Raw genomic sequence first — 25,620 nt, 5'->3', positions numbered from 1 at the left:
TGGACAAAAGAACAAATGAACAAATGAACAAATGAACAAATGAACAAGTGAACAAATGAACAAATGAACAAATGACCAAATGAACAAATGAAAAAATGAAAAAATGAAAAAAATGAACAAATGGACAAGTAAACAAATAAACAAATGATCAAATGATCAAATGAACAAATAAACCAATGAACAAATGAACAAATGAACAAATGTACAAATGAACAAATGAACAAATGAACAAATGAACAATTGTACAATTGAACATATGAACAATTTTACAATTGAACAAATAAACAATTGTACAATTGAACAAATGAACAATTGCACAATTGATCAAATGAACAATTGTACAATTGATCAAATGAACAATTGTACAATTGAACAAATGAACAATTGTACAATTGATCAAATGAACAATTGTACAATTGATCAAATGAACAATTGTACAATAGAACAAATGAACATATGAACAAATGAACAAATGAACAAGTGAACAAATGGACAAATGAACAAATGAACAAATGTACAATTGTACAATTGAACAAATGAACGAATGAACGAATGAACAAACGACCAAATGAACAAATGAGCGAATGAACGAATGAACAAATGAACAAATGAACAATTGTACAATTGAACAAATGAACAATTGTACAATTGAACAAATGAACAATTGTACAATTGAACAAATGAACAATTGTACATTTGAACAAATGAACAATTGTACAATTGAACAAATGAACAATTGTACAATTGAACAAATAAACAATTGTACAATTGAACAAATGAACAATTGTACAATTGAACAGATGAACAATTGAACAATTGAACAAATGAACAAATGAACAATTGAACAAATGAACAAATGAACAAATGAACAAATGAACAAATGAACAAATGAACAAATAAACAAATGAACAAAAGAACAAATGAACAAATGAACAAATGAACTAATGATCGAATGAACATATGAACAAATGAACAAATGAACAAATAAACAAATAAACAAGTGATCAAATGAACAAATGAACAAATGAACAAATGAACAAATGAACAAATGAACAAATAAAGAAATGATCAAATGAACAAATCAGCGGATGAACATATGATGAAATGAACAAATGAACAAATGAACGAATGAACAAATGAACAAATAAACAAATGAACAAATGAACAAACGGACAAATGAACAATTGAACAAATGAACAATTGTACAATTGAACAAATGAACAATTGTACAATTGAACAAATGAACAATTGTACAATTGAACAAATAAAGAAATGAAGAATTGGGCAAAAGAACAAATGAACAAATGAACAAGTGAACAAATGAACAAAAGAACAAATGAACAAATGAACAAATGGACAAATGAACAAATAAAACAAATGAACGAATGAACAAACGAACAAATGAACAAATGAAAAAATGAACAAATGAGCAAATAAACAAATAAACAAATGAACAAATAAACAAGTGATCAAATGAACGAATGAACAAATGACCAAATGAACAAATGAAGAAATGAAAAAAATGAACAAATGGACAAATAAACAAATAAACAAATGATCAAATGATCAAATGAACAAATAAACCAATGAACAAATGAACGAATGAACAAATGAACAATTGTACAATTGAACAAATGAACAATTGTACAATTGAACAAATGAACAATTGTGCAATTGAACAAATGAACAATTGTACAATTGAACAAATGAACAAATGAACAATTGTACAATTGAACAAATGAACAATTGTACAATTGAACAAATGAACAATTGTACAATTGAACAAATGAACAATTGAACAACTGAACAAATGAACAAATGAACAAATGAGCAAATGAACAATTGTACAATTGATCAAATGAACATATGAACAAATGACCAAATGAACAAAAGAACGAATGAACGAATGAAGAAATGAACAAATGAACAAATGAAAAAATGAAAGAAATAAAAAAAATGAACAAATGAACAAATGAACACATGAACAAATGAACAATTGTACAATTGAACAAATGAAGAAATGAAGAATTGGGCAAAAGAACGAATGAACAAATGAACAAGTGAACAAATGAACAAAAGAACAAATGAACAAATGAACAAATGGACAAATGAACAAGTGGACAAATGAACGAATGGACAAAAGAACAAATGAACAAATGAACAAATGAACAAATGAACAAATGAACAAATGAACAAATGAACAAATGAACAAATAAACAAATGAACAAATGATCAAATGAACAAATGAACAAATGAACAAGTGAACAAATGAACAAGTGAACAATTGTACAATTGCACAATTGAACAAATGAACGAATGAACAAATGAACAAATGAACAAATGAACAAGTGGACAAATGAACGAATGGACAAAAGAACAAATGAACAAATGAACAAATGTACAAATGGACAAATGGATAAAGGAACAAATAAAAAAATGAACAAAAGAACAAATGAACAAATGAACAAATGAACAAATGAACGAATGAACGAATGAACGAATGAACGAATGAAGAAATGAACAAATGAACAAATGAAAAAATGAAGAAATGAAAAAATGAAAAAATGAACAAATGAACAAATAAACAAATAAACAAATGATCAAATGATCAAATGAACAAATGAACAAATAAACAAATGAACCAATGAACAAATGAACAAATGAACAAATGAACAATTGTACAATTGAACAAATGAACAAATGAACAATTGTACAATTGAACAAATGAACAAATGAACAAATGAACAATTGTACAATTGTACAATTGAACAAATGAACGAATGAACGAATGAACAAATGAACAAATGAACAAGTGGACAAATGAACAAATGAACAAATGGACAAATGAACAAATAAAACAAATGAACAAAAGAACAAATGAACAAATGAACAAATGAACAAATGAACATATGAACAAATGACCAAATGAACAAAAGAACGAATGAACGAATGAAGAAATGAACAAATGAACAAATGAAAAAATGAAAAAAATAAAAAAAATGAACAAATGAACAAATGAACACATGAACAAATGAACAATTGTACAATTGAACAAATGAAGAAATGAAGAATTGGGCAAAAGAACAAATGAACAAATGAACAAGTGAACAAATGAACAAAAGAACAAATGAACAAATGAACAAATGGACAAATGAACAAATAAAACAAATGAACAAATGAACAAATGTACAAAAGAACGAATGAACGAATGAACAAATGAACAAATGAACAAATGAGCAAATAAACAAATAAACAAATGAACAAATAAACAAGTGATCAAATGAACGAATGAACAAATGACCAAATGAACAAATGAAAAAATGAAAAAAATGTACAAATGGACAAATAAACAAATAAACAAATGATCAAATGATCAAATGAACAAATAAACCAATGAACAATTGTACAATTGAACAAATGAACAATTGTACAATTGAACAAATGAACAATTGAACAAATGAACAATTGTGCAATTGAACAAATGAACAATTGTACAATTGAACAAATGAACAATTGTACAATTGAACAAATGAACAATTGTACAATTGAACAAATGAACAATTGAACAACTGAACAAATGAACAAATGAACAAATGAGCAAATGAACAATTGTACAATTGATCAAATGAACATATGAACAAATGAACAAATGAACAAATGTACAAATGTACAAATGAACAATTGAACAAATGAGCAATTGTACAATTGTACTATTGAACAAATGAACAATTGTACAATTGTACAATTGAACAAATGAACAATTGTACAATTGTACAATTGAACAAATGAACAATTGTACAATTGAACAAATGAACAATTGTACAATTGAACAAATGAACAATTGTACAATTGAACAAATGAACAATTGTACAATTGAACAATGAACAATTGAACAATTGAACAAATGAAGAAATGCAGAATTGGACAAAAGAACAAATGAACAAATGAACAAATGAACAAATGAACAAGTGAACAAATGAACAAAAGAACAAATGGACAAATGATCAAATGAACAAATGAACAAGTGATCAAATGAACAAATGAACAAGTGAACAAATGAACAAATGGCAAAATGAACAAATGAACAAATGAACATATGAACATCTGAACAACTGAACAAATGAACAAGTGAACAAAAGAACAGATGAACTAATGAACAATTGCACAATTGAACAAATGAACAAATGAACGAATGAACAAATGAACAATTGTACAATTGAACATATGAACAATTGTACAATTGAACATATGAACAATTGTACAATTGAACAAATGAACAATTGTACAATTGAACAAATGAACAATTGCACAATTGAACAAATGAACAATTGAACAACTGAACAAATGAACAAATGAACAAATGAGCAAATGAAAAATTGTACAATTGAACAAATGAACAATTGTACAATTGAACAAATGAAGAATTGTACAATTGAACAAATGAACAATTGAACAACTGAACAAATGAACAAATGAACAAATGAGCAAATGAACAATTGTACAATTGATCAAATGAACAATTGTACAATTGAACAAATGAACAATTGTACAATTGAACAAATGAACATATGAACAAATGAACAAATGAACAAATGTACAAATGTACAAATGAACAAATGAACAAATGAACAATTGTACAATTGTACAATTGAACAAATGAACGAATGAAGGAATGAACAAATGCCCAAAAGTACAAATGATCGAATGAACGAATGAACAAATGATCAATTGTACAATTGAACAAATGAACAATTGTACAATTGAACAAATGAACAATTGTACAATTGAACAAAAGAACAATTGTACAATTGATCAAATGAACAATTGTACAATTGAACAAATGAACAATTGTACAATTGAACAAATGAACAATTGTACAATTGAACAAGTGAACAATTGTACAATTGATCAAATGAACAATTGTACAATTGAACAAATGAACAATTGAACAATTGAACAATTGAACAAATGAACAAATAAACCAATGAACAAATGAACAAATGAACAAATGTACAAATGAACAAATGAACAAATGAACAAATGAACAATTGTACAATTGAACATATGAACAATTGTACAATTGAACAAATAAACAATTGTACAATTGAACAAATGAACAATTGTACAATTGATCAAATGAACAATTGTACAATTGATCAAATGAACATATGAACAAATGAACAAATGAACAAGTGAACAAATGGGCAAATGAACAAATGAACAAATGAACAAATGAACAATTGTACAATTGTACAATTGAACAAATGAACGAATGAACGAATGAACAAACGACCAAATGAACAAATGAGCGAATGAACGAATGAACAAATGAACAAATGAACAATTGTACAATTGAACAAATGAACAATTGTACAATTGAACAAATGAACAATTGTACAATTGAACAAATGAACAATTGTACAATTGAACAAATGAACAATTGTACAATTGAACAAATAAACAATTGTACAATTGAACAAATGAACAATTGTACAATTGAACAGATGAACAATTGAACAATTGAACAAATGAACAAATGAACAATTGAACAAATGAACAAATGAACAAATGAACAAATGAACAAATGAACAAATGAACAAATAAACAAATGAACAAATGATCAAATGATCAAATGAACAAATGAACAAATAAACAAATGAACCAATGAACAAATGAACAAATGAACAATTGTACAATTGAACAAATGAACAAATGAACAAATGAACAAATGAACAAATGAACAAGTGGACAAATGAACGAATGGACAAATGAACAAATCAACAAATGAACAAGTGAACAAATGAACAAATGAACAAATGAACAAGTGGACAAATGAACGAATGGGCAAATAAACAAATGAACAAATGAACAAATGAACAATTGTACAATTGTACAATTGAACAAATGAACGAATGAACGAATGAACAAACGACCAAATGAACAAATGAGCGAATGAACGAATGAACAAATGAACAAATGAACAATTGTACAATTGAACAAATGAACAATTGTACAATTGAACAAATGAACAATTGTACAATTGAACAAATGAACAATTGTACAATTGAACAAATGAACAATTGTACAATTGAACAAAAGAACAATTGTACAATTGATCAAATGAACAATTGTACAATTGAACAAATGAACAATTGTACAATTGAACAAATGAACAATTGTACAATTGAACAAGTGAACAATTGTACAATTGATCAAATGAACAATTGTACAATTGAACAAATGAACAATTGAACAATTGAACAATTGAACAAATGAACAAATAAACCAATGAACAAATGAACAAATGAACAAATGTACAAATGAACAAATGAACAAATGAACAAATGAACAATTGTACAATTGAACATATGAACAATTGTACAATTGAACAAATAAACAATTGTACAATTGAACAAATGAACAATTGTACAATTGATCAAATGAACAATTGTACAATTGATCAAATGAACATATGAACAAATGAACAAATGAACAAGTGAACAAATGGGCAAATGAACAAATGAACAAATGAACAAATGAACAATTGAACAACTGAACAAATGAACAAATGAACAAATGAGCAAATGAACAATTGTACAATTGATCAAATGAACATATGAACAAATGAACAAATGAACAAATGTACAAATGTACAAATGAACAATTGAACAAATGAGCAATTGTACAATTGTACTATTGAACAAATGAACAATTGTACAATTGTACAATTGAACAAATGAACAATTGTACAATTGTACAATTGAACAAATGAACAATTGTACAATTGAACAAATGAACAATTGTACAATTGAACAGATGAACAATTGTACAATTGAACAAATGAGCAATTGTACAATTGAACAATGAACAATTGAACAATTGAACAATTGAACAAATGAAGAAATGCAGAATTGGACAAAAGAACAAATGAACAAATGAACAAATGAACAAGTGAACAAATGAACAAATGAGCGGATGAACGAATGAACGAATGAACAAATAAACAAATGAACAAATGAACAGATGAACCAATGAACAAGTGAAAAAATGAACAAATGAACAAATGAACAAGTGTACAATTGAACAAATGAACAATTGTACAATTGAACAAATGAATAATTGTACAATTGAACAAATGAACAATTGTACAATTGAACAAATGAACAATTGACAATTGAACAAATGAACAAATGAACAATTGAACAAATGAAGAAATGAAGAATTGGACAAAAGAACAAATGAACAAATGAACGAATGAACAAACGAACAAATGAACAAATGAACAAGTGGACAAATGGACAAATGAACAAATAAAACAAATGAACAAATGAACAAATGAACAAATGAACAAATGAACAAATGAACAAATGAACAAATGAACAAATGAACAAATGAACAAATGGACAAATGGACAAATGAACAAATAAAACAAATGAACAAATGAACAAATGGACAAATGGACAAATGAACAAATAAAACAAATGAACAAAAGAACAAATGAACTAATGATCGAATGAACATATGAACAAATGAACAAATGAACAAATAAACAAATAAACAAATGATCAAATGAACAAATGAACAAATGAACAAATGAACAAATGAACAAATGAACAAATGAACAAATGAACGAATGGAAAAATGAACAAATGAACAAATGAACCAATGAACAAGTGAACAAATGAACAAATGAACAAATGAACAAATGAACAAGTGAACAAATGAACAAAAGAACAAATGAACAAATGGACAAATGGACAAATGGACAAATGGACAAATGAACAAATAAAACAAATGAACAAAAGAACAAATGAACAAATGAACAAATGAACAAATGAACTAATGATCGAATGAACATATGAACAAATGAACAAATGAACAAATAAACAAATAAACAAATGATCAAATGATCAAATGAACAAATGAACAAATGAACAAATGAACAAATGAACAAATAAAGAAATGATCAAATGAACAAATCAGCGGATGAACATATGATGAAATGAACAAATGAACAAATGAACGAATGAACAAATGAACAAATAAACAAATGAACAAATGAACAAACGGACAAATGAACAATTGAACAAATGAACAATTGTACAATTGAACAAATGAACAATTGTACAATTGAACAAATGAACAATTGTACAATTGAAAAAATGAACAATTGACAATTGAACAAATGAACAAATGAACAAATGAACAAATGAACAAATAAACAAATAAACAAATGATCAAATGATCAAATCAACAAATGAACAAATAAACAAATGAATAAATGAACAAATGAGCAAATGAACATATCAAGAAATGAACAAATGAACGAATGAACAAGTGAACAAATGAACAAATGAACAAGTGAACAAATGAACAAATGAACAAATGAACAAATGAACAAGTGGACAAATGGACAAATGAACAAATAAAACAAATGAACAAAAGAACAAATGAACAAATGAACAAATAAAACAAATGAACAAAAGAACAAATGAACAAATGAACAAAAGAACGAATGAACGAATGAACAAATGAACAAATGAACAAATGAACAAAAGAACGAATGAACGAATGAACAAATGAACAAATGAACAAATAAAAAATGAAAAATGAAAAAAATGAAAAAAATGAACAAATGAACAAATGAACAAATAAACAAATGAACAAATAAACAAATGATCAAATGAACAAATGAACAAATGAACAAGTGAACAAATGAACAAATGAACAAATGAACAAATGAACAAATGAACAAATGAACAAATGAACAAATGACCAAATGAACAAATGAGCGAATGAACGAATGAACGAATGAACAAATGAACAAATGAACAAATGAACAAATGAACAAATGAACAAATAAAGAAATGATTAAATGAACAAATCAGCGGATGAACATATGAAGAAATGAACAAATGAACAAATGAACAAATGAACAAATGAACAAATGAACAAATGAACAAATGAACAAATGAACAAATGAACAAATGAACAAATGAACAAATGAACAAATGAACAAATGAACAAGTGAACAAATGAACAAATGAACAATTGTACAATTGAACAAATGAAGAAATGAAGAATTGGACAAAAGAACAAATGAACAAATGAACAAGTGCACAAATGAACAAAAGAACAAATGAACAAATAAACAAATGGACAAATGGACAAATGAACAAATGAACGAATGAACGAATGAACGAATGAACCAATGAACAAATGAACAAATGAACAAATGAACAAGTGAACAAATGAACAAATGAACAAATGAACAAATGAACAAATGACCAAATGAACAAATGAGCGAATGAACGAATGAACGAATGAACAAATGAACAAATGAACAAATGAACAAATGAACAAATGAACAAATAAAGAAATGTTTAAATGAACAAATGAACAAATGAACAATTGTACAATTGAACAAATGAAGAAATGAAGAATTGGACAAAAGAGCAAATGAACAAATGAACAAGTGAACAAATGAACAAAAGAACAAATGAACAAATAAACAAATGGACAAATAGACAAATGAACAAATTAACGAATGAACGAATGAACGAATGAACCAATGAACAAATGAACAAATGAACAAATGAAAAAATGAAAAAAAATGAACCAATGATCAAATGATAAAATCAACAAATGAACAAATAAACAAATGAATAAATGAACAAATAAGCAAATGAACATATCAAGAAATGAACAAATGAACGAATGAACAAATGAACAAATGAACAAACGAACAAAATGAACAAATGAACTAATGAACAAATGAACAAATGAACAAATGAACAAATGAACAAATGAACAAATATACAAATGATCAAATGAACAAATGAACAAATGAACAAGTGAACAAATGAACAAATGAACAAGTGAACAAATGAACAAATGAACAAATGAACAAGTGGATAAATGAACGAATGGACAAATGAACAAATAAACAAATGATCAAATGAACTAATGACCGAATGAACATATGAACAAATGAACAAATGAACAAATAAACAAATAAACAAATGATCAAATGATCAAATGAACAATTGTACAATTGCACAATTGAACAAATGAACGAATGAACAAATGAACAAATAAACAAATAAACAAATGATCAAATGATCAAATGAACAAATGAACAAATAAACAAATGAACCAATGAACAAATGAACAAATGAACAATTGTACAATTGAACAAATGAACAAATGAACAATTGTACAATTGAACAAATGAACAAATGAACAAATGAACAATTGTACAATTGTACAATTGAACAAATGAACGAATGAACGAATGAACAAATGAACAAATGAACAAGTGGACAAATGAACAAATGAACAAATGGACAAATGAACAAATAAAACAAATGAACAAAAGAACAAATGAACAAATGAACAAATGAACAAATGAACATATGAACAAATGACCAAATGAACAAAAGAACGAATGAACGAATGAAGAAATGAACAAATGAACAAATGAAAAAATGAAAAAAATAAAAAAAATGAACAAATGAACAAATGAACACATGAACAAATGAACAATTGTACAATTGAACAAATAAAGAAATGAAGAATTGGGCAAAAGAACAAATGAACAAATGAACAAGTGAACAAATGAACAAAAGAACAAATGAACAAATGAACAAATGGACAAATGAACAAATAAAACAAATGAACGAATGAACAAACGAACAAATGAACAAATGAAAAAATGAACAAATGAGCAAATAAACAAATAAACAAATGAACAAATAAACAAGTGATCAAATGAACGAATGAACAAATGACCAAATGAACAAATGAAAAAATGAAAAAAATGAACAAATGGACAAATAAACAAATAAACAAATGATCAAATGATCAAATGAACAAATAAACCAATGAACAAATGAACGAATGAACAAATGAACAATTGTACAATTGAACAAATGAACAATTGTACAATTGAACAAATGAACAATTGTGCAATTGAACAAATGAACAATTGTACAATTGAACAAATGAACAAATGAACAATTGTACAATTGAACAAATGAACAATTGTACAATTGAACAAATGAACAATTGTACAATTGAACAAATGAACAATTGAACAACTGAACAAATGAACAAATGAACAAATGAGCAAATGAACAATTGTACAATTGATCAAATGAACATATGAACAAATGAACAAATGAACAAATGTACAAATGTACAAATGAACAATTGAACAAATGAGCAATTGTACAATTGTACTATTGAACAAATGAACAATTGTACAATTGTACAATTGAACAAATGAACAATTGTACAATTGTACAATTGAACAAATGAACAATTGTACAATTGAACAAATGAACAATTGTACAATTGAACAAATGAACAATTGTACAATTGAACAAATGAACAATTGTACAATTGAACAAATGAACAATTGTACAATTGAACAAATGAACAATTGAACAATTGAACAATTGAACAAATGAAGAAATGCAGAATTGGACAAAAGAACAAATGAACAAATGAACAAATGAACAAATGAACAAGTGAACAAATGAACAAATGAACAAATGACCAAATGAACAAATGAAAAAATGAAAAAATGAAAAAAATGAACAAATGGACAAGTAAACAAATAAACAAATGATCAAATGATCAAATGAACAAATAAACCAATGAACAAATGAACAAATGAACAAATGTACAAATGAACAAATGAACAAATGAACAAATGAACAATTGTACAATTGAACATATGAACAATTTTACAATTGAACAAATAAACAATTGTACAATTGAACAAATGAACAATTGCACAATTGATCAAATGAACAATTGTACAATTGATCAAATGAACAATTGTACAATTGAACAAATGAACAATTGTACAATTGATCAAATGAACAATTGTACAATTGATCAAATGAACAATTGTACAATAGAACAAATGAACATATGAACAAATGAACAAATGAACAAGTGAACAAATGGACAAATGAACAAATGAACAAATGTACAATTGTACAATTGAACAAATGAACGAATGAACGAATGAACAAACGACCAAATGAACAAATGAGCGAATGAACGAATGAACAAATGAACAAATGAACAATTGTACAATTGAACAAATGAACAATTGTACAATTGAACAAATGAACAATTGTACAATTGAACAAATGAACAATTGTACATTTGAACAAATGAACAATTGTACAATTGAACAAATGAACAATTGTACAATTGAACAAATAAACAATTGTACAATTGAACAAATGAACAATTGTACAATTGAACAGATGAACAATTGAACAATTGAACAAATGAACAAATGAACAATTGAACAAATGAACAAATGAACAAATGAACAAATGAACAAATGAACAAATGAACAAATAAACAAATGAACAAAAGAACAAATGAACAAATGAACAAATGAACTAATGATCGAATGAACATATGAACAAATGAACAAATGAACAAATAAACAAATAAACAAATGATCAAATGAACAAATGAACAAATGAACAAATGAACAAATGAACAAATGAACAAATAAAGAAATGATCAAATGAACAAATCAGCGGATGAACATATGATGAAATGAACAAATGAACAAATGAACGAATGAACAAATGAACAAATAAACAAATGAACAAATGAACAAACGGACAAATGAACAATTGAACAAATGAACAATTGTACAATTGAACAAATGAACAATTGTACAATTGAACAAATGAACAATTGTACAATTGAACAAATAAAGAAATGAAGAATTGGGCAAAAGAACAAATGAACAAATGAACAAGTGAACAAATGAACAAAAGAACAAATGAACAAATGAACAAATGGACAAATGAACAAATAAAACAAATGAACGAATGAACAAACGAACAAATGAACAAATGAAAAAATGAACAAATGAGCAAATAAACAAATAAACAAATGAACAAATAAACAAGTGATCAAATGAACGAATGAACAAATGACCAAATGAACAAATGAAGAAATGAAAAAAATGAACAAATGGACAAATAAACAAATAAACAAATGATCAAATGATCAAATGAACAAATAAACCAATGAACAAATGAACGAATGAACAAATGAACAATTGTACAATTGAACAAATGAACAATTGTACAATTGAACAAATGAACAATTGTGCAATTGAACAAATGAACAATTGTACAATTGAACAAATGAACAAATGAACAATTGTACAATTGAACAAATGAACAATTGTACAATTGAACAAATGAACAATTGTACAATTGAACAAATGAACAATTGAACAACTGAACAAATGAACAAATGAACAAATGAGCAAATGAACAATTGTACAATTGATCAAATGAACATATGAACAAATGACCAAATGAACAAAAGAACGAATGAACGAATGAAGAAATGAACAAATGAACAAATGAAAAAATGAAAGAAATAAAAAAAATGAACAAATGAACAAATGAACACATGAACAAATGAACAATTGTACAATTGAACAAATGAAGAAATGAAGAATTGGGCAAAAGAACGAATGAACAAATGAACAAGTGAACAAATGAACAAAAGAACAAATGAACAAATGAACAAATGGACAAATGAACAAGTGGACAAATGAACGAATGGACAAAAGAACAAATGAACAAATGAACAAATGAACAAATGAACAAATGAACAAATGAACAAATGAACAAATGAACAAATAAACAAATGAACAAATGATCAAATGAACAAATGAACAAATGAACAAGTGAACAAATGAACAAGTGAACAATTGTACAATTGCACAATTGAACAAATGAACGAATGAACAAATGAACAAATGAACAAATGAACAAGTGGACAAATGAACGAATGGACAAAAGAACAAATGAACAAATGAACAAATGTACAAATGGACAAATGGATAAAGGAACAAATAAAAAAATGAACAAAAGAACAAATGAACAAATGAACAAATGAACAAATGAACGAATGAACGAATGAACGAATGAACGAATGAAGAAATGAACAAATGAACAAATGAAAAAATGAAGAAATGAAAAAATGAAAAAATGAACAAATGAACAAATAAACAAATAAACAAATGATCAAATGATCAAATGAACAAATGAACAAATAAACAAATGAACCAATGAACAAATGAACAAATGAACAATTGTACAATTGAACAAATGAACAAATGAACAATTGTACAATTGAACAAATGAACAAATGAACAAATGAACAATTGTACAATTGTACAATTGAACAAATGAACGAATGAACGAATGAACAAATGAACAAATGAACAAGTGGACAAATGAACAAATGAACAAATGGACAAATGAACAAATAAAACAAATGAACAAAAGAACAAATGAACAAATGAACAAATGAACAAATGAACATATGAACAAATGACCAAATGAACAAAAGAACGAATGAACGAATGAAGAAATGAACAAATGAACAAATGAAAAAATGAAAAAAATAAAAAAAATGAACAAATGAACAAATGAACACATGAACAAATGAACAATTGTACAATTGAACAAATGAAGAAATGAAGAATTGGGCAAAAGAACAAATGAACAAATGAACAAGTGAACAAATGAACAAAAGAACAAATGAACAAATGAACAAATGGACAAATGAACAAATAAAACAAATGAACAAATGAACAAATGTACAAAAGAACGAATGAACGAATGAACAAATGAACAAATGAACAAATGAGCAAATAAACAAATAAACAAATGAACAAATAAACAAGTGATCAAATGAACGAATGAACAAATGACCAAATGAACAAATGAAAAAATGAAAAAAATGTACAAATGGACAAATAAACAAATAAACAAATGATCAAATGATCAAATGAACAAATAAACCAATGAACAATTGTACAATTGAACAAATGAACAATTGTACAATTGAACAAATGAACAATTGAACAAATGAACAATTGTGCAATTGAACAAATGAACAATTGTACAATTGAACAAATGAACAATTGTACAATTGAACAAATGAACAATTGTACAATTGAACAAATGAACAATTGAACAACTGAACAAATGAACAAATGAACAAATGAGCAAATGAACAATTGTACAATTGATCAAATGAACATATGAACAAATGAACAAATGAACAAATGTACAAATGTACAAATGAACAATTGAACAAATGAGCAATTGTACAATTGTACTATTGAACAAATGAACAATTGTACAATTGTACAATTGAACAAATGAACAATTGTACAATTGTACAATTGAACAAATGAACAATTGTACAATTGAACAAATGAACAATTGTACAATTGAACAAATGAACAATTGTACAATTGAACAAATGAACAATTGTACAATTGAACAATGAACAATTGAACAATTGAACAAATGAAGAAATGCAGAATTGGACAAAAGAACAAATGAACAAATGAACAAATGAACAAATGAACAAGTGAACAAATGAACAAAAGAACAAATGGACAAATGATCAAATGAACAAATGAACAAGTGATCAAATGAACAAATGAACAAGTGAACAAATGAACAAATGGCAAAATGAACAAATGAACAAATGAACATATGAACATCTGAACAACTGAACAAATGAACAAGTGAACAAAAGAACAGATGAACTAATGAACAATTGCACAATTGAACAAATGAACAAATGAACGAATGAACAAATGAACAATTGTACAATTGAACATATGAACAATTGTACAATTGAACATATGAACAATTGTACAATTGAACAAATGAACAATTGTACAATTGAACAAATGAACAATTGCACAATTGAACAAATGAACAATTGAACAACTGAACAAATGAACAAATGAACAAATGAGCAAATGAAAAATTGTACAATTGAACAAATGAACAATTGTACAATTGAACAAATGAAGAATTGTACAATTGAACAAATGAACAATTGAACAACTGAACAAATGAACAAATGAACAAATGAGCAAATGAACAATTGTACAATTGATCAAATGAACAATTGTACAATTGAACAAATGAACAATTGTACAATTGAACAAATGAACATATGAACAAATGAACAAATGAACAAATGTACAAATGTACAAATGAACAAATGAACAAATGAACAATTGTACAATTGTACAATTGAACAAATGAACGAATGAAGGAATGAACAAATGCCCAAAAGTACAAATGATCGAATGAACGAATGAACAAATGATCAATTGTACAATTGAACAAATGAACAATTGTACAATTGAACAAATGAACAATTGTACAATTGAACAAAAGAACAATTGTACAATTGATCAAATGAACAATTGTACAATTGAACAAATGAACAATTGTACAATTGAACAAATGAACAATTGTACAATTGAACAAGTGAACAATTGTACAATTGATCAAATGAACAATTGTACAATTGAACAAAATGAACAATTGAACAATTGAACAATTGAACAAATGAACAAATAAACCAATGAACAAATGAACAAATGAACAAATGTACAAATGAACAAATGAACAAATGAACAAATGAACAATTGTACAATTGAACATATGAACAATTGTACAATTGAACAAATAAACAATTGTACAATTGAACAAATGAACAATTGTACAATTGATCAAATGAACAATTGTACAATTGATCAAATGAACATATGAACAAATGAACAAATGAACAAGTGAACAAATGGGCAAATGAACAAATGAACAAATGAACAAATGAACAATTGTACAATTGTACAATTGAACAAATGAACGAATGAACGAATGAACAAACGACCAAATGAACAAATGAGCGAATGAACGAATGAACAAATGAACAAATGAACAATTGTACAATTGAACAAATGAACAATTGTACAATTGAACAAATGAACAATTGTACAATTGAACAAATGAACAATTGTACAATTGAACAAATGAACAATTGTACAATTGAACAAATAAACAATTGTACAATTGAACAAATGAACAATTGTACAATTGAACAGATGAACAATTGAACAATTGAACAAATGAACAAATGAACAATTGAACAAATGAACAAATGAACAAATGAACAAATGAACAAATGAACAAATGAACAAATAAACAAATGAACAAATGATCAAATGATCAAATGAACAAATGAACAAATAAACAAATGAACCAATGAACAAATGAACAAATGAACAATTGTACAATTGAACAAATGAACAAATGAACAAATGAACAAATGAACAAATGAACAAGTGGACAAATGAACGAATGGACAAATGAACAAATCAACAAATGAACAAGTGAACAAATGAACAAATGAACAAATGAACAAGTGGACAAATGAACGAATGGGCAAATAAACAAATGAACAAATGAACAAATGAACAATTGTACAATTGTACAATTGAACAAATGAACGAATGAACGAATGAACAAACGACCAAATGAACAAATGAGCGAATGAACGAATGAACAAATGAACAAATGAACAATTGTACAATTGAACAAATGAACAATTGTACAATTGAACAAATGAACAATTGTACAATTGAACAAATGAACAATTGTACAATTGAACAAATGAACAATTGTACAATTGAACAAAAGAACAATTGTACAATTGATCAAATGAACAATTGTACAATTGAACAAATGAACAATTGTACAATTGAACAAATGAACAATTGTACAATTGAACAAGTGAACAATTGTACAATTGATCAAATGAACAATTGTACAATTGAACAAATGAACAATTGAACAATTGAACAATTGAACAAATGAACAAATAAACCAATGAACAAATGAACAAATGAACAAATGTACAAATGAACAAATGAACAAATGAACAAATGAACAATTGTACAATTGAACATATGAACAATTGTACAATTGAACAAATAAACAATTGTACAATTGAACAAATGAACAATTGTACAATTGATCAAATGAACAATTGTACAATTGATCAAATGAACATATGAACAAATGAACAAATGAACAAGTGAACAAATGGGCAAATGAACAAATGAACAAATGAACAAATGAACAATTGAACAACTGAACAAATGAACAAATGAACAAATGAGCAAATGAACAATTGTACAATTGATCAAATGAACATATGAACAAATGAACAAATGAACAAATGTACAAATGTACAAATGAACAATTGAACAAATGAGCAATTGTACAATTGTACTATTGAACAAATGAACAATTGTACAATTGTACAATTGAACAAATGAACAATTGTACAATTGTACAATTGAACAAATGAACAATTGTACAATTGAACAAATGAACAATTGTACAATTGAACAAATGAACAATTGTACAATTGAACAAATGAGCAATTGTACAATTGAACAATGAACAATTGAACAATTGAACAATTGAACAAATGAAGAAATGCAGAATTGGACAAAAGAACAAATGAACAAATGAACAAATGAACAAGTGAACAAATGAACAAAAGAACAAATGGACAAATGATCAAATGAACAAATGAACAAGTGATCAAATGAACAAATGAACAAGTGAACAAATGAACAAATGACAAAATGAACAAATGAACAAATGAACATATGAACATCTGAACAACTGAACAAATGAACAAGTGAACAAAAGAACAGATGAACTAATGAACAATTGCACAATTGAACAAATGAACAAATGAACGAATGAACAAATGAACAATTGTACAATTGAACATATGAACAATTGTACAATTGAACATATGAACAATTGTACAATTGAACAAATGAACAATTGTACAATTGAACAAATGAACAATTGCACAATTGAACAAATGAACAATTGAACAACTGAACAAATGAACAAATGAACAAATGAGCAAATGAAAAATTGTACAATTGAACAAATGAACAATTGTACAATTGAACAAATGAAGAATTGTACAATTGAACAAATGAACAATTGAACAACTGAACAAATGAACAAATGAACAAATGAGCAAATGAACAATTGTACAATTGATCAAATGAACAATTGTACAATTGAACAAATGAACAATTGTACAATTGAACAAATGAACATATGAACAAATGAACAAATGAACAAATGTACAAATGTACAAATGAACAAATGAACAAATGAACAATTGTACAATTGTACAATTGAACAAATGAACGAATGAAGGAATGAACAAATGCCCAAAAGTACAAATGATCGAATGAACGAATGAACAAATGATCAATTGTACAATTGAACAAATGAACAATTGTACAATTGAACAAATGAACAATTGTACAATTGAACAAAAGAACAATTGTACAATTGATCAAATGAACAATTGTACAATTGAACAAATGAACAATTGTACAATTGAACAAATGAACAATTGTACAATTGAACAAGTGAACAATTGTACAATTGATCAAATGAACAATTGTACAATTGAACAAATGAACAATTGAACAATTGAACAATTGAACAAATGAACAAATAAACCAATGAACAAATGAACAAATGAACAAATGTACAAATGAACAAATGAACAAATGAACAAATGAACAATTGTACAATTGAACATATGAACAATTGTACAATTGAACAAATAAACAATTGTACAATTGAACAAATGAACAATTGTACAATTGATCAAATGAACAATTGTACAATTGATCAAATGAACATATGAACAAATGAACAAATGAACAAGTGAACAAATGGGCAAATGAACAAATGAACAAATGAACAAATGAACAATTGTACAATTGTACAATTGAACAAATGAACGAATGAACGAATGAACAAACGACCAAATGAACAAATGAGCGAATGAACGAATGAACAAATGAACAAATGAACAATTGTACAATTGAACAAATGAACAATTGTACAATTGAACAAATGAACAATTGTACAATTGAACAAATGAACAATTGTACAATTGAACAAATGAACAATTGTACAATTGAACAAATAAACAATTGTACAATTGAACAAATGAACAATTGTACAATTGAACAGATGAACAATTGAACAATTGAACAAATGAACAAATGAACAATTGAACAAATGAACAAATGAACAAATGAACAAATGAACAAATGAACAAATGAACAAATAAACAAATGAACAAATGATCAAATGATCAAATGAACAAATGAACAAATAAACAAATGAACCAATGAACAAATGAACAAATGAACAATTGTACAATTGAACAAATGAACAAATGAACAAATGAACAAATGAACAAATAAACAAGTGGACAAATGAACGAATGGACAAATGAACAAATCAACAAATGAACAAGTGAACAAATGAACAAATGAACAAATGAACAAGTGGACAAATGAACGAATGGGCAAATAAACAAATGAACAAATGAACAAATGAACAATTGTACAATTGTACAATTGAACAAATGAACGAATGAACGAATGAACAAACGACCAAATGAACAAATGAGCGAATGAACGAATGAACAAATGAACAAATGAACAATTGTACAATTGAACAAATGAACAATTGTACAATTGAACAAATGAACAATTGTACAATTGAACAAATGAACAATTGTACAATTGAACAAATGAACAATTGTACAATTGAACAAATGAACAATTGTACAATTGAACAATTGTACAATTGAACAAATGAACAATTGTACAATTGAACAAATGAACAATTGTACAATTGAACAAGTGAACAATTGTACAATTGATCAAATGAACAATTGTACAATTGAACAAATGAACAATTGAACAATTGAACAATTGAACAAATGAACAAATAAACCAATGAACAAATGAACAAATGAACAAATGTACAAATGAACAAATGAACAAATGAACAAATGAACAATTGTACAATTGAACATATGAACAATTGTACAATTGAACAAATAAACAATTGTACAATTGAACAAATGAACAATTGTACAATTGATCAAATGAACAATTGTACAATTGATCAAATGAACAAATGAACAAATGAACAAATGAACAAGTGAACAAATGGGCAAATGAACAAATGAACAAATGAACAAATGAACAATTGTACAATTGTACAATTGAACAAATGAACGAATGAACGAATTAACAAACGACCAAATGAACAAATGAGCGAATGAACGAATGAACAAATGAACAAATGAACAATTGTACAATTGAACAAATGAACAATTGTACAATTGAACAAATGAACAATTGTACAATTGAACAAATGAACAATTGTACAATTGAACAAATGAACAATTGTACAATTGAACAAATAAACAATTGTACAATTGAACAAATGAACAATTGTACAATTGAACAGATGAACAATTGAACAATTGAACAAATGAACAAATGAACAATTGAACAAATGAACAAATGAACAAATGAACAAATGAACAAATGAACAAATGAACAAATAAACAAATGAACAAATGATCAAATGATCAAATGAACAAATGAACAAATAAACAAATGAACCAATGAACAAATGAACAAATGAACAATTGTACAATTGAACAAATGAACAAATGAACAAATGAACAAATGAACAAATGAACAAGTGGACAAATGAACGAATGGACAAATGAACAAATCAACAAATGAACAAGTGAACAAATGAACAAATGAACAAATGAACAAGTGGACAAATGAACGAATGGGCAAATAAACAAATGAACAAATGAACAAGTGAACAAATGAACAAATGAACAAATGAACAAATGAACAAATGATCAAATGAACAAATAAACCATTGAACAAATGACCAAATGAACAAATGAACAAATGAACAACTGAACAAATGAACGAATGAACGAATGAACGAATGAACGAATGAAGAAATGAACAAATGAACAAATGAAAAAATGAAGAAATGAAAAAATGAAAAAAATGAACAAATGAACAAATAAACAAATGATCAAATGATCAAATGAACAAATGAACAAATAAACAAATGAACCAATGAACAAATGAACAAATGAACAATTGTACAATTGAACAAATGAACAAATGAACAAATGAACAAATGAACAAATGAACAAGTGGACAAATGAACGAATGGGCAAGTGAACAATTGTACAATTGAACAAATGAACAATTGTACAATTGAACAAATGAACAATTGAACAATTGAACAATTGAACAAATGGACAAATTAACAAGTGAACAAATAAACAAATGAACAATTGTACAATTGAACAAATGAAAAAATGAAGAATTGGACAAAAGAACAAATGAACAAATGAACAATTGTACAATTGAACAAATGAACAATTGAACAATTGAACAATTGAACAAATGAACAAATGAACAAATGAACAAATGAACAAATGATCAAATGATCAAATGAACAAATGAAGAAGTGAACAAATGAATATGTGGACAAATGAACGAATGGACAAATGAACAAATGAACAACTGTACAATTGAACAAATGAACAATTGAACAAATGAACAAATGAACAAATGAACAAATGAACAAATGAACAAATGAACAAATTAACAAATGGACAAATGAACAATTGTACAATTGAACAAATGAACAATTGTACAATTGAACAAATGAACAATTGTACAATTGAACAATTGAACAAATGAACAAATGAACAAATAAACAATTAAACAAATGATGAAATGAACAAATGAACAAATGAACTAATGAAAAAGTGAACAAATGAACAAATGAACAAAGGACAAATGAACAAATGAACAAATGAACAAATGTACAAATGAAGAATTGTACAATTGAACAAATGAAGAAATGAAGAATTGGACAAATGAACAAATGAACAAATGGACAAATGGACAAATGAACAAATAAAACAAATGAACAAAAGAACAAATGAACAAATGACCAAGTGAACAAAAGAACGAATGAACGAATGAACAAATGAACAAATCAACAAATGAAAAAATGAAAAAAATGAAAAAAAGTGAAAAAAATGAACAAATGAACAAATGAACAAATAAACAAATGAACAAATAAATAAATGATCAAATGAACAAATGAACAAATGAACAAATGAACAAATGAACAAGTGAACAAGTGAACAAATGAACAAATGAACAAATGAACAAATGAACAAATGAACAAATGAACAAATGAACAAATGAACAAATGAACAAATGAACAAATGAACAATTGTACAATTGTACAATTGAACAAATGAACGAATGAACAAATGAACAAAAGAACAAATGAACAAGTGGACAAATGAACGATTGGAAAAATGAACAAATGAACAAATGAACCAATGAACAAGTGAACAAATGAACAAATGAACAAATGAACAAATGAACAAATGAACAAATAAACAAATGAACAAATGAACAAATGAACAAATGAACAAATGAACAAATGAACAAATGACCAAATGAACAAATGAGCGGATGAACGAATGAACGAATGAACAAATAAACAAATGAACAAATGAACAGATGAACAAATGAACAAATGAACAAATGAACAAATGAAAAAATGAAAAAAATGAACAAATGAACAAATAAACAAATGAACAAATGAACAAATGAACAAATGAACAAATGAACAAATGAACAAATGACCAAATGAACAAATGAGCGGATGAACGAATGAACGAATGAACAAATAAACAAATGAACAAATGAACAGATGAACCAATGAACAAGTGAAAAAATGAACAAATGAACAAATGAACAAGTGTACAATTGAACAAATGAACAATTGTACAATTGAACAAATGAATAATTGTACAATTGAACAAATGAACAATTGTACAATTGAACAAATGAACAATTGACAATTGAACAAATGAACAAATGAACAATTGAACAAATGAAGAAATGAAGAATTGGACAAAAGAACAAATGAACAAATGAACGAATGAACAATCGAACAAATGAACAAATGAACAAGTGGACAAATGGACAAATGAACAAATAAAACAAATGAACAAATGAACAAATGAACAAATGAACAAATGAACAAATGAACAAATGAACAAATGAACAAATGAACAAATGAACAAATGAACAAATGAACAAATTAACAAATGAACAAATGGACAAATGGACAAATGAACAAATAAAACAAATGAACAAAAGAACAAATGAACTAATGATCGAATGAACATATGAACAAATGAACAAATGAACAAATAAACAAATAAACAAATGATCAAATGAACAAATGAACAAATGAACAAATGAACAAATGAACAAATGAACAAATGAACAAATGAACAAATGAACAAATGAACGAATGGAAAAATGAACAAATGAACAAATGAACCAATGAACAAGTGAACAAATGAACAAATGAACAAATGAACAAATGAACAAGTGAACAAATGAACAAAAGAACAAATGAACAAATGGACAAATGGACAAATGGACAAATGGACAAATGAACAAATAAAACAAATGAACAAAAGAACAAATGAACAAATGAACAAATGAACAAATGAACTAATGATCGAATGAACATATGAACAAATGAACAAATGAACAAATAAACAAATAAACAAATGATCAAATGATCAAATGAACAAATGAACAAATGAACAAATGAACAAATGAACAAATAAAGAAATGATCAAATGAACAAATCAGCGGATGAACATATGATGAAATGAACAAATGAACAAATGAACGAATGAACAAATGAACAAATAAACAAATGAACAAATGAACAAACGGACAAATGAACAATTGAACAAATGAACAATTGTACAATTGAACAAATGAACAATTGTACAATTGAACAAATGAACAATTGTACAATTGAAAAAATGAACAATTGACAATTGAACAAATGAACAAATGAACAAATGAACAAATGAACAAATAAACAAATAAACAAATGATCAAATGATCAAATCAACAAATGAACAAATAAACAAATGAATAAATGAACAAATGAGCAAATGAACATATCAAGAAATGAACAAATGAACGAATGAACAAGTGAACAAATGAACAAATGAACAAGTGAACAAATGAACAAATGAACAAATGAACAAATGAACAAGTGGACAAATGGACAAATGAACAAATAAAACAAATGAACAAAAGAACAAATGAACAAATGAACAAATAAAACAAATGAACAAAAGAACAAATGAACAAATGAACAAAAGAACGAATGAACGAATGAACAAATGAACAAATGAACAAATGAACAAAAGAACGAATGAACGAATGAACAAATGAACAAATGAACAAATAAAAAATGAAAAATGAAAAAAATGAAAAAAATGAACAAATGAACAAATGAACAAATAAACAAATGAACAAATAAACAAATGATCAAATGAACAAATGAACAAATGAACAAGTGAACAAATGAACAAATGAACAAATTAACAAATGAACAAATGAACAAATGAACAAATTAACAAATGAACAAATGAACAAATGAGCGAATGAACGAATGAACGAATGAACAAATGAACAAATGAACAAATGAACAAATGAACAAATGAACAAATAAAGAAATGATTAAATGAACAAATCAGCGGATGAACATATGAAGAAATGAACAAATGAACAAATGAACAAATGAACAAATGAACAAATGAACAAATGAACAAATGAACAAATGAACAAATGAACAAATGAACAAATGAACAAATGAACAAATGAACAAATGAACAAATGAACAAATGAACAAATGAACAAATGAACAAGTGAACAAATGAACA

This window comes from Megalopta genalis, unplaced genomic scaffold (assembly GCF_051020955.1).
Source record: "Megalopta genalis isolate 19385.01 unplaced genomic scaffold, iyMegGena1_principal scaffold0040, whole genome shotgun sequence".
Lineage (NCBI taxonomy): Eukaryota > Metazoa > Arthropoda > Insecta > Hymenoptera > Halictidae > Megalopta > Megalopta genalis.
This window is presented reverse-complemented; position numbering follows the sequence as displayed.